The sequence below is a fragment of the Chlorocebus sabaeus genome, chromosome 4 (genome assembly GCF_047675955.1).
Source record: "Chlorocebus sabaeus isolate Y175 chromosome 4, mChlSab1.0.hap1, whole genome shotgun sequence".
In the NCBI taxonomy this organism is placed as follows: Eukaryota; Metazoa; Chordata; class Mammalia; order Primates; family Cercopithecidae; genus Chlorocebus; species Chlorocebus sabaeus.
Genome location: NC_132907.1, coordinates 92,907,706 through 92,922,095, shown reverse-complemented (window position 1 = coordinate 92,922,095; position 14,390 = coordinate 92,907,706). Strand labels below are relative to the sequence as shown.

The window sequence follows — 14,390 nt, the reverse complement described above, 5'->3', positions numbered from 1 at the left end:
CGCGGCTCCCTGGGAAGCGGGGTCTCGGCCGCCGCCGCGCACGCGCGTCCGGGACACGGCGCGTGTGTGACGTCACCATCCCGCGCCACCCTCCGGGCGTGCCTCCCAGGGGTCCAGGAGCTCCGCAGTTGGGGCCTCAGACGGTGTTCGCGGGGCGCCGGGGAAGGCTAGGGCTGCAGGGTCCCCGGGGCGCCGCCCCCAACCGACCACGCTTGCCAGACCACCAAGTGGGGGCCGTGTCGACGTGTGGGGAGCCTGGTGGAAGGCGGTACGGGAATTCCGGCACTGGGCCTGCGACCCTTTTAGTCCACAACTGTCAAAATCTAGAGGGAAGAAAAACGAAGTGCTCAGAACCCTCACCCTCACAGAAGCTGAGCACCTCATCCCGTGTGTGGATTTTTTCCCCAGTACAAGCCCATTGTGGGGACAGGCGCTTTTGAAGGAAGAATTCAAATTCCCAGGCTGAAGTGGCTCCTCACAGCCTTGAACCTGACCCCCAGCTTCCCGCTAAAGCCAGGCGTGCCCAGCACAGCGAAGTCAGCAGCGGCCCCTCGGAGGGCGGCCGTGGGAGGCCAGTGGGAGGCCCTCGGGCAGCCGGTGGATGGTCCGGCGACCTCCCCGACTCCGACTCCGTGAGAAGCGCTCAGTCCGTGCCCTTCAGGTACTGGAGCGGCTCCCGCCCTTTGGCCAGTTCTCTGGAAGGTCGTTTCATTTTCTGTGTCTGCCACACGCGTACCACAAGCGCACCACAATCGAAAACCTTGTTCGACATTTCTAGAAAGAGTAGATGCTACTGAAGACCCAATAGGTTGCTGAGGGTTTTCGGAGCAGGGACAATTGCATCAGAGTGCTGGGCTCTGGGAAGAACTCAGGATTTGGCTGACTGGCGGATGGGACAATGATTGGTGCCGAGACTGGGCCAGAGAAGGAGGCCTGTCCAAAGCAGGCACCCGAGGCCGCGTGCAGGGACAGTCCTGGGCCACCAACCCTTGGAAGCTGGACCAGGAGCTTCGGAGCCGTTCGAGTCTTTTTTTCGCCCCTCTCACTCTCATGCACCTAGTTACCCTCCCCACAGAGTCCTCTCACCGCGATTTTCGTCTACCGCTGCAGTGGTGTCTGACTGCACCCAGCGCCTCTATCCTTCCCCCTTCAGTCTCTTCTCGCTTCTTGGCAAACCTGTCTTTGGAAAGCCCTCTGCCGACTCCAGTTACCCTGATCAAATGCATCCTCCTCAACAGGCTCGTGAGCGGTTTGCAGCGTGGCCCAAGAGGTATCACACCTTGCTCTTCAGCCACTCTTGGGGGCCCCTACAGGGCCAGGCGTCCCACACCGGCAGCGGGTGCTGGTCCTGCCACAGTCTGTGCAACATGTGAATGAAGGCTGTAGTCCTGTGGTCTGCGGGAGGCAAATTCCAACTCCCACTGTCAAACATAAAGGGACTGGCAGGCTATCCAGGGTGGATGTCTCATGGCATCCAAGGCAGGGACCTAGCCAGGCCTCGGGAAAGAGCTACAAACCGAGGAGCTCTGGGGTGTGGCTTCATCTCCCTCTCCCTACCACCCTACCCCCATCTCTCTGTGTTCCTCAGATGTCTCCTTTTCCTGTCAGGCACCTGGCCAGCTCTAGGAGCTGGAAGCAGGTTGATACCTTCTTGATCAATGTCCATCCCTAGTGTCATCCACAGTGGCCAATGGAAGGGGTGGCTGGTGGTGCAGGACATTTGCCATCCTAGGAAAGATCACAGACAGGAAGGGCCTCTTTAGCTGAGCAGACGAGGTTCTGCAGTGGTCTGGACACATTGCACACTCGTGGGCATCCCCCTGCCCTGTTGAGCAGACGGGGTTCTGCAGTGGTCTGGACACATTTGCACACTCGTGGGCATCCCCCTGCCCTGTTGAGAAACCACATGAAGAAAGGGACCCTTGAATCTGTTGCCTCCCGACTCTGACCGCCAGAGGCTGGGCTGCCAGCCAGCCATGCCAGCATGTGACAGCACATGACGGAAAATCCCTGGAAAGGATGTGGATCACTGCAGAACTCCCTCGAGAAAGCGCCAGAGGAGGACCCCATTCAGCACCCCACAGAACTCCTCAAACTCCTGCGTCCCCCTCAACACTCCTCCAGTGTGGTGGCTGCTTCTGTCTCCCCAGGCTTAGCTTGCCTGGGTCTTGAAGGCCTCTCCTCCCGCTGTCCTCACACAGCACCCTCTCGGCCACTGCACAGCTGGATGCAGTGAAGGCCAGGTGGCTGTGGCTGCTTGGGCAACAGGAGCTGCTTGACCCTGTTCTGCTGACTTTGTTGGCCTCACTCCCGTGGAGAGCCAAGGTTACCACGTCTCTGAAGCTACGGCTTGCTTTCTAGGCCTGGGGGAGTCACATCTTGCATTTGTACTCACTGAGCTCCACGTCTATGGTTAGAGAATTTATCAACGTTTTAAAATGCTTTTATCAATTCCATCATTTGAGGGCCCTCTAGCAAGGAACCTGTTAGTACATGGAGTGCCTGGAATGTTCTAGAAAGCTCACATGAAGAACTGACCTTTGCTGTCCTTATTCATTGAGGACTCCAATGGCCACTCAGGATGACAAGAAATACAGGCTCCAAGAGATTTGGTTCCTTTGTGAGGCCCTCAGGCAGTGGTCAGACACGAAGGAAATAGGAATGGCACCCGCAAACCGCACTTCTCCCTACAGGCCGTAGCTGCTGTGCAGCCTTGGGAGGCGGGTGGAGGGAAAGAGGAGGGCATCTGAATGTGGATACTCCCTGCTGTGAGGGCTGTGGGGTGTCCTCAGACTGGAGCCTGTCCCCAGGCTCAGCTCAGCTCGGGGACCTCGCACCCAGGCTTTGCTGGGAAGGAAGGTTTTGGATCTTCTGCCTCTCTGTATTCATTGACGCTGGGTTTCTCTCTCTTCCGCGCATTCTAACATCTGCAGGATTTTTTTTTTTTTTTTTTTTTTTTTTTTTTTTTTTTTTTGAGACGGAGTCTCGCTCTGTCGCCCAGGCTGGAGTGCAGTGGCATGATCTCAGCTCACTGCAAGCTCCGCCTCCTGGGTTCACGCCGTTCTCCTGCCTCAGCGTTCTGAGTAGCTGGGACTACAGGCGCCCGCCACCACGCCCAGCTAATTTTTTGTATTTTTAGTAGAGATGGGGTTTCACCGTGTTAACCAGGATGGTCTCGATCGCCTGACCTTGTGATCTGCCCGTCTCAGCCTCCCAAAGTGCTGGGATTACAGGCTGAACCACCGCGCCAGGCACATCTGCAGGATATATGGATGAAGGGCCACAAACCCATGTTTGGTCTCATTCAACAGATGTTGTGTCCACCGGGCGGGGTGGGACTCTGTCTCTGCCCACACTACCTGCCCCTGGGGTTGTAGTTCTAGGAAAGCAAGTCTCACACTGAGTTTTGATGTGGATTAGATTCTGTCCCAGGTGCAGATACTTATAGGCAAACAGGGACAAGAGCCCTCAGGCAAAGCTGGGTATCCTGCGATGGGTGCCTCTGGGAGTTTGCAGATAACAAGGCCTTTTCCTGGAGGCAAAGCAGAAGCGTTCTGTGGCAGACCAGTGAGCTTTCAAGCAGGTCAGTGGCAGGGACATCTAGGCTCAAGGTGTGACCCTTGTGCCAGGCTGCTGGCTCTCCTCTTGCAAGGACACAGCTCTTACAGGACTTTCTAGCCCATCCAAGAACATTTTTCCATCGTTGAAAAGTTACTGGTAAGTGCCACCATGTGCATGAGCAGCCGTCCGGGGTTGGCTTGTGTGCTGGTGTTTGAGAATCTTGCCAGTTGAATATGGGCATCTGCTTAGGGTTCCCCAAAGGCTAACCATTCACACCAGAGGGAGGCCGTGGCTCATTCCTAGGGCCCTGCGTGAGACTGGGGCTCATGCACACACAGGTATCAATGGCATGGAATGTAACGAGCTGAGTGCATACTGCCATTTCCTAGTGAGGGGTACTCCTAGAGAAAGAGGGGAGGCTGCTACTCTCCGGGGCCGCAGGGAGCCCAGAACGCCATCTCCTGGTGTCAGCAGCAGAAATCCATATGAGTGTGCAGCAACTCAGCTTTTGCCTCCTCAGAGGAAGTCATTCATCAGGGGGCACAAGGCAGAGTGAGAGACTGAGGTAAGTTTCAGAGCAAGAGTGAAGGTTTATTAAGAAGTTTTAGAGCAGGCATGGAAGGAAGTAAAGTACACTCGGAGGAGGGGCAGGGGGCATCTTGAGAGACCAAGTACACAGTTTTGACCTTTGACTTGGGGTTTATATGTTGGTTTGCTTCTGGGGGGCTGCATCCCTTTTCCCCTGATTCTTCCCTTGGGGTGGGCTGTCCGCATGCGCAGTGGCCTGCCAGCACTTGGGAGGGCCGCGGGCACAGTGTGCTTGCTGGAGTTGTGCGGTGCCCTCTTGAGGCAGTCTCCCCTTACCAGTTCCTAGGGGAAGGTCACACACTGGTTAAACTTTGCCACTTTGCCTCGTAGTGCGCGTGCTTGCCCTCACTCACCTGAGGTCTCCTGATTTTTTTTTTAAGTTCTAGGGTACATTTGCACAACATGCAGCTTTGTTACGTAGGTTTGCATGTGTCATGTTAGTGTGCTGCACCCACTAACTCGTCATTTATATTAGGTATCTCTCCTAATGCTATCCCTCCCACCCCACAACAGGCCCTGGTGTGTGAGGTTCCCCACCCTGTGTCCAAGTGTTCTCACTGTTCAATTCCCGCCTATGCCAACACCTGAGATCTTATCGGGACGCGGCTCATCACCAGCTTCAGGTGTTTTCTATTGGGAGCCTGCCGTTCCCTGGCACCAGCTGCAACCAATAATTATTTTAGTCAGTTTACCAACTGCTTGACCATCACCTGATGATCACCTGACATTTCTGTTGGGGTGCGGGCCCCTCTCCTGCCCTGCTCATGTGGGACTCACTCTGCCCAACCTGTCCCCATGGGCCTGTCTTTACTTCATTTGTGGTAAGCCCCGGGCAGAATGGACTCTTGTTATGATCCCAGGAACTGCTCACAGCCACCTCTGTGAATGAACACCTAGCGGCTGCTCTAAATACATGCTGTGAAAGTTGTCAGAATCAAAATGGAGTCACTAATGTTAAGAAAGCCCTGACAAAGAGTGGTGGGGAAGGCCATGAAGAGAGGACACTTGGCTAATTTTTAAACTTTTTGTAGAGACGGGGTCTTGCTGTGTTGCCCAGGCTGGTCTTGAACTCCTGGGCACAAGCAATCCTCCCATCTCTCAAGTAGCTGTAATAGGTGTGAGCCACTGCCCGTCACAATTTATTGAAGAATCTGTCCTTTCTGCAGTGAGTGTGCTTGGCACCTTTGTTGGAAATCGGTTGACTGTAGAAAGTGGATTAATTTCTGGGCCCTCTCTTCTGTTCCATTGGTCTATGTGTCTGTTTTTATACTGTTTCCATGCTGTTTTGGTTACTGTAGCTTTGTAGTGTATTTTGAGGTCTGGGAGTGTGATGCCTCCAGTTTTGTTCTTTTTGTTCAGAATGGCTTTGGCTATTTGGGGTCTTTTGTGGTTCCATACAAATTTTAATATTATTTCTTTTTCTATGAAGAATGCCATTGGTATTTTGGTAGGCATTCCCTTAAATGTGTAGATTACCTTCGGTAGCACAATCATTTTAACAATATTCTTCTGATCCTTGAGCATGGGATGTCTACTCATTTGTTCATATCCTCTTCAATTTCTTTCATCAGTGTTTTGTAATTTTCCTTGTAGAGGTCTCTCACCTCTTTTGTTAAATTTATCCCTAGGTATTTTATATTTTTTGTTGCTATTGGAAATAGGATTGCCTTCTCGATTTCTTTTTCAGCTAGTTTTTTGTTTGTGTATAGAAATGCTACTAATTTTTGTATATTGCCAGGGGCAGCCTGTGGGACTTTTTCTTAGGCCCCTATTGGAGACACAGAGCCATTGGGCAGGCCAGGGGCGTACCTGCAGGTGGGGGCGCTGTGGGGCTGATTTATCAGGACTTGAGCTCCTGTTATCAGTTGCTTGGAGGCAGGCGGGTTCTACGTGAGAAGGCCTGCAGCTGTTTGGCTGGCTCAAGGGTGGGTTTGCTGCAGGCGGGAGGGGCAGACAGCTGGAAGAGCTGCGGTGGGGATGGGTTTCCCTGCTGTGCAGGACCAGAGCTACAGCTGAGCCTGGGCCCAAGCTCCATGCAGCTGGGGTTGTGGTGTTCAGCCGCCCATGTGGGCTTGGTGGCGTGAAGGTGGAGCCCCAGCGTTGGAGAGGTGCAGATGGTACTGGCCCTGGGGCAGAGCCCCTCCAGATGCAATAGCAGCTTGGCTCATGGTGTGGGTGTGGGTTGGGAGGTGCACACCTTGTGCCTCTAATCGGGGCAACGCTGCTGTGTGACTTCCCTGCAGTGCTCCCAACTGGGCTCAGGGCTTGCAGGGACTGTGGGTTCTCATGCAGCAAGGACTGTCAGCATTTGCTGTCGCAGTGGCAGCTGGCGGAGATCTGCTTACCTTTTCCTTGCCACAGGAAGTCCCTCTTTGCTTCTAGGTCAAACTGGTGGGTGAGGAAGAGTGGGCGGCAGAGGCCTCCTGGGCTTCCAAACACCACAGGTGTGTCTCAAGGCCTCTGCTGCAGTCCAGCACTCCACCTTCGACATTCCAGTCAAATTGTCACTGTTAACTTGTTGCCTTGGTCCTTCCGTATGGGGAGGAGGGGATGAGTGCCAGGCAGTTCTAGCCAGCCCTCTTGCCAACACCACTCTCCTTCTGGTGACTTTCAAAAAGCAAAAGTTGAACATTTTTACTACATCCAATGTAATCATGTTTCAATGATAAAAGTTTTTGAATTTTGCTGTATGTGTTTTGAAGCTCTGTTAGTAGGAGCATACTCATTTGGGGTCATTATGTCCTCTTGATGGCTTGACCCTGTTGTCTTTCTTTATCCCTGGTGATGTTCTTTGTTCTGATGTGTGCTTTGTGTCATGTCAACATAACTACTTCAGCTTTCTTTTGACAGCACTTCCCTGGCATGCCCTTTTCTCTCCTTTAACTTTTAACCTACCTGTGTCTTAAATATACATACGTATGTATGTATGTATGTATCTATCTATCTATCTATCTTTTTTTTTTTGAGATGGAGTTTCGCTCTTGTCGCCCAGGCTGGAGTGCCATGGCACTATCTAACTCTCACTGCAACCTCTGCCTCCTAGGTTCAGGTGATTCTCCTACCTCAGCCTCCCGAGTAGCTGGGATTATAGGCACCTGCCACCATGCCCGGCTAATTTTGTATTTTTAGTAAAGTCAGGTTTTCACCATGTTGGCCAGGGTGGTCTCAAACTTCTGACCTCAGGTGATCCACCTTCCTCGGCCTCCCAAAGTGCTGGGATTATAGGTGTGAGCCACTATGCCCAGCCTGTTTTGTTTGTTTTTTTAAGTACAATTTTGAGACCGGGTTTTGCTCTGTCACCCAGCCTGGAGTGCAGTGGCACCATCTTGACTAACTGCAGCCTCACCCTCCCAGGCTCAAGCAATCCTCCCACCTCAGCCTCCCAAGTAACTGGGACCACAGGAGTGTGCCACCATACCCAGGTAATATTTGTAATTTTTGTAGAGATGGAGTTCCACCATGTTTCCCAGGCTGGTCTTGAACTCCTGGACTCAAGCAATCTTCCCACCTCGGCCTCCCAAAGTGCTGAGATTACAGGCGTGAGCCACCATGCTTGGCCTTAACCTGTCTGTGTATTTATATTTAAAATGGGTTTCTTGTAGGCAGCTTAGAGTTCTTTGTTTATTTCAGTCAACAATCTCTGCCATTTAATCGGAGTGTTACATCATTTAAATATAATGTAATTATCAATGTTTTCTTATTTGTCCTATCCATTCTTTGTTCTTTTCCCTCTTTTTTCTTCTTTCTTTTAGAATTATAAATTTATCTTTTTTGGATTCAAATGTGTCGTCTTATTGGCTTTTCAGCTAGATCTTTTTGCTTTACTTGTTCAGTGTTTTTTTCTACAATTGTTAATTTGTAGCTTAAACTTCAGCTAGTATACTTCCCGATGATATTAAAACCCTTCATGTGGATTTTAATGACTTTAAACAGTAACGTTCCATTTCTGTCCTATTCCTTTCTTTATTGTCATACATTTCACTTCACATGAAATAAGCTGATGTATACTCCTTTGGCCTCAATAACCTCCTTTAGCATTTCGTGTGATGCAGATCTACTGAAAATGGATTCTACCAATTGTCATTTGTATGGAAATATCCTTAATTTGCCCTCATTTTTTGGAAGACATTTTCACTAATTCTCTAGGTTGATGGACACTTTTTCTTCTGCCACGTGAAATCACACCGTTCCGTCCGCTGTCTTCTGACTTGCACTGCTTCTGATGACAGATTGCCGGCTGTTCTGTGTCTCTTTGTGGTCAATGTGCGTTTGTCTGGCTGCTTTTGCCTCGTTTGTCCTGCTTGGGGCTTACTGAGCTTATCAATCTGTGAGATTCTTCAAGTTTGAAAATGTTGAAGTCAAGGTTTCTTCACATATTTTTCTGCCTACCTCTTCCTTTTGGGACTCCAGTTATATGTATATGAGACACTTGATGCTGTTTCAATGTCAGTGAGGTTCTGTTTATTTTTATGTTGAAACTTTTCTCCCATCTCCCTGCTTAGGTTTGAATATTTTCTAATACTTGTATTCAAGTTCTCACTTGTATTCAAGTTCCCTGGCATTTTTCTGCAGTTTTCAAACTGCTGCTAAGCTCATTTTATGAATTTTTCATTTCAAATGTATTTTTCATCTCAGAGGTTCCATTTAGTTATATACATACATAATATATTTTGCCAAGATATATCCTTTGGTTAAAAAGAAGTCTGTAGGTATTAAAAGCAAGGTTACGTTGAATGACCTTGAACATCCATTTTCTGATATTTTTGACAGTGTGACTTTAAGGTAGCTGCTTAGAAGTGGAATTGAAGGATGCAGTTGTGAATGCACAGGCATCTTTCCGGGCATCTCTGAGCTTCTTCTCGCAGGGACTGTGCTGTTTGTATCCCAGCAGCAAAGCATGAGACTGTGTGTTTCTTCCCCATCAGGGTGTGGTGGGACCTTGTGGAGTTTTGCCAGCCTGATGGGAGAGATGTTGTAACTCAGTGTTTTCGCTTCTAGTTCTCTGATCATGAAAACTAACAGGCTTGGCTGGTTGTGGTGGCTCATGCCTGTAATCCCAGTACTTTGGGAGGCCAAGGTGGGCGTATCACCTGAGGTCAGGAGTTCAAGACCAGCCTGGCCAACACGGTGAAACCCCATCTCTACTAAAAATACAAAAAATTAGCCGGACGTGGTGGCAGGCGCCTATAATCGCAGCTACCCAGGAGGGTGAGGCAGGAGAATTGCCTGAACCTGGAGGGCAGAGGTTGCAGTGAGCCGAGATTGCGCCACTGCACTCCAGCCTGGGCAAGAAAGTGAGACTCCATCTCAAAAAAAAAAAAAAAAAGAAAGAAAGAAAAAGAAAGCTAACAGGCTTATTTGCAGCAGGAGCTGTGGTGCCCTTGGGGGATGTATGAGCTCGAGGGATGACAGCCACCACCATCTGTTCATCTCAGCACTTGGGAGACAAGCCCTGTAGGATTCATTCAGTAAAAATAAAATCCTACGAAGCGAATTTGTAGGCTTGGGGAAGTGTGGACAATACAGTTCCCGGCATCACCTACATACAAGCAGAACTCTCAGAAATAGCTGCTGGGCATTGGGATGAAGTGTGGCCCCTCGCATCTGCTGGGCATTGGGATGAAGTGCGGCCCTTCACATCGGCTCATTGGTATCAGGCCGGCCTCCTGCTTCCCACCCTTGTTGCCAGCGTGGAGGAGGCAGAGGTCAGGGAGGCCATCACTGCTTGTCCCTGACACTGGACTCAGTCTCCAGACGAGGCGGCCACTCTCAGTGTCCTGTCTCATGACTCCAGGAAGGCTCTGCTCTGTAGAGTGTCAGGAAGTGCCCACGACCGACCCACAGAGCAGCAGCTGAGCAGGGCACGGCATGCAGGGCAGGCCACACGGCGCCACCATCAGAGCACCAGGACGGAAGGGCTGGGGAGCGTGGGAGCCTGGTGGGTGGGCCAGGGTAACGAAGAGCCCACCGTCGGTCTCTGCATTGGTCAGCCCACGTGGCCACGGAGCAGCACCATGTCACAGCAAGGGGGTCCCGATCCAGACCCCAAGAGAGGGTTCTTGGATCTTGCACAAGAAATAATTCAGGGTGAGTCCGCAGTCTCATGTGAAAGCAAGTTTATTAAGAGAGTAAAGTGGTGAAAGGACAGCTACTCCATAGACAGAGTAGGACATTCCCGAAACTGAGAGGAGAAAGGCGCCCACCCTGGGTACAATCCTGGTATATATGGGGAGATGTGCTCTGCTACGAGGGTTGGTGATAAAGAATTTTCTTAATTACTATATTTTGCAAGAATCGGTATTATTTATCTTTAAGGCAAAATTAGGAATGCCTTTGTTCTCTGGATATCGGGGTATCTGGACTCCCAAGTCTGGGTCTGTTTAGTAAACATGATTGATCTGTTCCCTTATCCATAAACATCTAGAGGCTGGGAATGCCCGACTCTCTGGGAACGAAGCCCAGCAAGCCCTAGCCTCATTTTCTAGCCCTCACTCGAGATGGAGTCGCTCTGGTTCCAGTGTCTCTGACGACCGTAGACTGGGGCTTAAACAAGACATTCATTTCTCAAAGTACAGTCCATGAGGCTGGCAGTCCCACATTGAGGTACGGCAGGGTTGCTTCCTCCCGGTGCCTCTCCTTGGCTTCCAGACACTGTCTTCTCCCTGAGTCCTCACCGGGTCTCCCCTCTCTGCGTGTCCTCCTCCTGATCTCCTGATCTCCTGTTCTTACAAGGACACCAGTCACAACAGGTCCACCCTCATGATCTCGTTTAACTGAAATCCTTTCTGTAAAGACCCCATCTCCAAATACCGTCACATTTTCAGGTCCTGGGGGTCAGGACTTCAACATTTAAACTCTGAGGCAGGCACAGTCCTGCCCATCACAGCCCATTGTCCTCCACAGTCCCCCACAGTCCCCCACAGTCCCCCACAGTCCCCCACAGTCCCCCACAGTCCTCCACAGTCCTCCACAGTCCTCCACAGTCCTCCAATCTCACTTCGCGTCTTCTCCAAGGGTCAGCATGGACTCTGCCGTTGTGAGCTTCATGAGAATGAGGGTCAAGGGGGTAAAGTGGAGGAGCCAGAGGGGATGGGAGGGATCTGGGAAGCGGGAAGACCTTGGACTCCGCCTCCGGGGTCCCCAGCTGGGCAGGGCTGTAGGGAGGGCCAGCGTGCTGCCCTTGTGCTTACTGGGGGCCAGTGTCAGAAGGAGGAAGGGGTGGGTGGCAGGCACTGGGGGGAGGAGAGGGCTCTCTAGCACTCAGATTTGCACCCTTTGACCGCGCTGCCTGGGCACTGAGTATAGGAGGACGTCGCTGGCTGGCAGGGCTGTCACCCTCATCGATGGCCCAGTTTCCCAGGAGGAAATGGATGGGATGGCAGGTTTCAGCAGAGAGCACACAAGCCCTGCTATTATCTTACAAAAAGCCAGGCCAGCCCCCCGCAGCTTTCCATGTGACTTAGCATCAATATTGGGGGTTTTGTAGCTACCTCAGGAAACCTACTTTTGAACAAATAATAGATTATGTTCTCTGGAACACAGGGGGAGCTAAATGCCTTTTGACAGCCAGCAGCTTATGGAAATAGCCCTTTTTCTGGAAGAAGAAGTCGGTTCCCCACGGCCGCGCCTGCTGCTTCATCCAGCTTCCCCTAGCTCTGCGCCAATGGGTGCCCGGAGTTCAGCCCATGGCCTGACTGTTGCTGTCACTGCCCCCTTGACCAGTGCAATGGTGACAGCTGTGATGTACAATTACAAAGCAGGACACAGAGCCCTCCCAGAGCAAGGCAGCGCCCCTGTGGGCCGAGGGGACCAGGCTACTGGGGGACCCTGGGCTCCTGGGACACGGGGTGCTGGTGCAGACAGGGCCTGGGGTGCTCCGAGGTGCATGCCAGTGTCAGGAAGCCCCATGTCACAGAGATGTGGCCCCAGGCGCTTGACAAGAGATGGCATCAGATGATGTAAAAGAAACCAATGGACCTAAGTGGGTGCCATCCTGAGCCCTGTTGGTGGATTAACTCAGTTCCATGCCCACGACTGCCCGAGGTGGAGTGATGGCCATGCCCACCGCACAGACGAGGAGCCGAGGCCAGGAAGGGTTTCACCAGATGCCTGGGCTGGGGCCAGGGCTCAGGACCACCTGCTGAGCTGCCCACCCGGCTCACCTTGGCAAGCGTGTGGAAGGGCCCAGTGGTGCCCATGAGGAGGGCCGTGGGGAAGAGGTGCTGTTGTCCTGAGAGTCCCAGCCCCACCTCAGGGGGAAGAGCGTGGGAGAGCAAGGCTGGGGGCCACCCTGGGGGCTGCGCATGTGCCCCCCGCCATCGGTGGACACAGGCCATGCCACACCTGCACCATCCAGGGAGTGGGAAGGAAGCACGTGGCCATGGAGAGGCCAGCAGGTGGCAGGAAGGGCTGCAAGCCCCCAACCACAGGGTCACATGTGGGGGACCCAGCACACCGTGCAGGAGTTGGGCTGTGCCCCTGCATCTGCCCAGGCCAATGCGTGAACTCGGCATCAGCACCGCCCTTCCATGGAGACAAGGACCCATGCCCGCGTGGTGCAGGAGCTGTGCACTGGGCAGTCCCACAGGCAACTCCAGCCTGCAGTGCCAGGAGCAGGGCCAGGCCTCGCGGCGGGGGTGCAGGCAGGCTCCTGCCAGTCACTCAGCAATCAGGGATAGGTGAGGACCTGTGGAGAGGGGACAGCATGGGCATCAAGGCAGAGGCACTGGCCCCTCCCAGAATGACTTCCAGGACCACCCTGCCTGCCCCTGGGTGCCCTGCTGTGCCTGGGGAGGGCAAGGGCCACTTTGGGTTTAAGGCTCCAGGGTCACTGTCTTGAAATTCTTACCCATTTTATCACTAAGCTTGTGTTTTTCAAGCAAGGTAGGACGGGCATGGAGCCCCTGCAAGAGCAAGCCACGGGCGTCTTCTGAGCCCAGCACCACTCAGAACCTGCACAGAGTGCATGAGCGAGGCCCACAGCGGCCACAGGGCTGGTCGCAGCCAGGACGGGGTGAGGGGCTGCAGCCCCAGCCTCGCCTTCACTTCAAGCCGAGCAGCTTCCAGTGGGAAGAAACGCCAGCAACCAGGCCCCCGACCTTCCTCCTCAGCCGGTCCAGTGGAAGGCGGCGGTGCTGGTGGGATGTGGTGACCGAGAGGGTGGAATGTGGTGACTGGGAGGTGGAATAAAAGCAGCCTCTGTGTTGGTTTTGTGGGACCTTTCCTCCTTTCTGGATGTCGCAGAGGACAGGTGCATGTGCGAACTGTGAAACAGAAACTGAGATTTCACCTTCCGGATGAGTTCCATGCTTTCTTTTTTGCATTTAAAACTGGACAATGTCATATCAGCAAAGACTTAGAGTTTTCTGCTATGTTAGCTGGAAATGAGCTGCAAAAGCTTTTCTCAAGATGTAGTGCATAATTGGTCAGAGCAAAACATGGAGAGCCCTTAGCAGAAACCCACTTTAATGCATTTTCTTCATATCTCTAAAGTTCCTTAAAAATATGTGACAATGTTTCGGAAAGAGGAGAAGTGAAGAGTAGAAGTTCCCTTGCGGGTTTTTGTATCAGTGACCTGTAAATGAGGAATTCACAGATGAGCGCAGGCAGAGCTCCGTGTGCCGTGTACATACGGGCCGGGCTTGCAGGCAGAGCTCCGTGTGCGTGTACATACGGGCCGGGCTTGCAGGCAGAGCTCCGTGTGCGTGTACATATGGGCCGTGCTTGCAGGCAGAGCTCCGTGTGCCGTGTACATACGGGCCGGGCTTGCAGGCAGAGCTCCGTGTGCCGTGTACATATGGACCGGGCTTGCAGGCAGAGCTCCGTGTGCCGTGTACATACGGGCCGGGCTATGATGCGTCTCACATTGGATGATACTCCACCTTCGGAATTTTAGTGTTTGAATATAGAAAATGGGTTTAATAACTCACCGTGATTTTGAGTTATATTCATCATTTCTTAAAACTCTTGTATGTGTTTCTTAAAATAGTAAAAAAAAAAAAACCACAAAACTGGACAATATAAGATGAATGGCAGATCCATACTAATGATTGTAATTTTCAGAATTTCTTAGAATGTCATAAAATAGCAACTAAAAAATAACATTACAAGTTGAGAGAGAAACCATGGACAAAGAAAAAGCTAGGCTGGGCACGGTGGCTCATGCCTATGATCCCAGCACTTTGAGAGGCTGAGGTGGGCAGATCACCTGAGGTCAGGAGTTCAAGACCAGCCTGGCCAAC

The 14,390-nt window shown here is 52.1% G+C and overlaps 1 pseudogene; it reads left to right on the top strand.

Moving 5' to 3' along the window:
* The first annotated feature begins 78 nt into the window (after positions 1 to 78).
* Positions 79 to 13,856, top strand: LOC103214930 (uncharacterized; annotated as a pseudogene).
* The last annotated feature ends 534 nt before the right edge of the window (positions 13,857 to 14,390 follow it).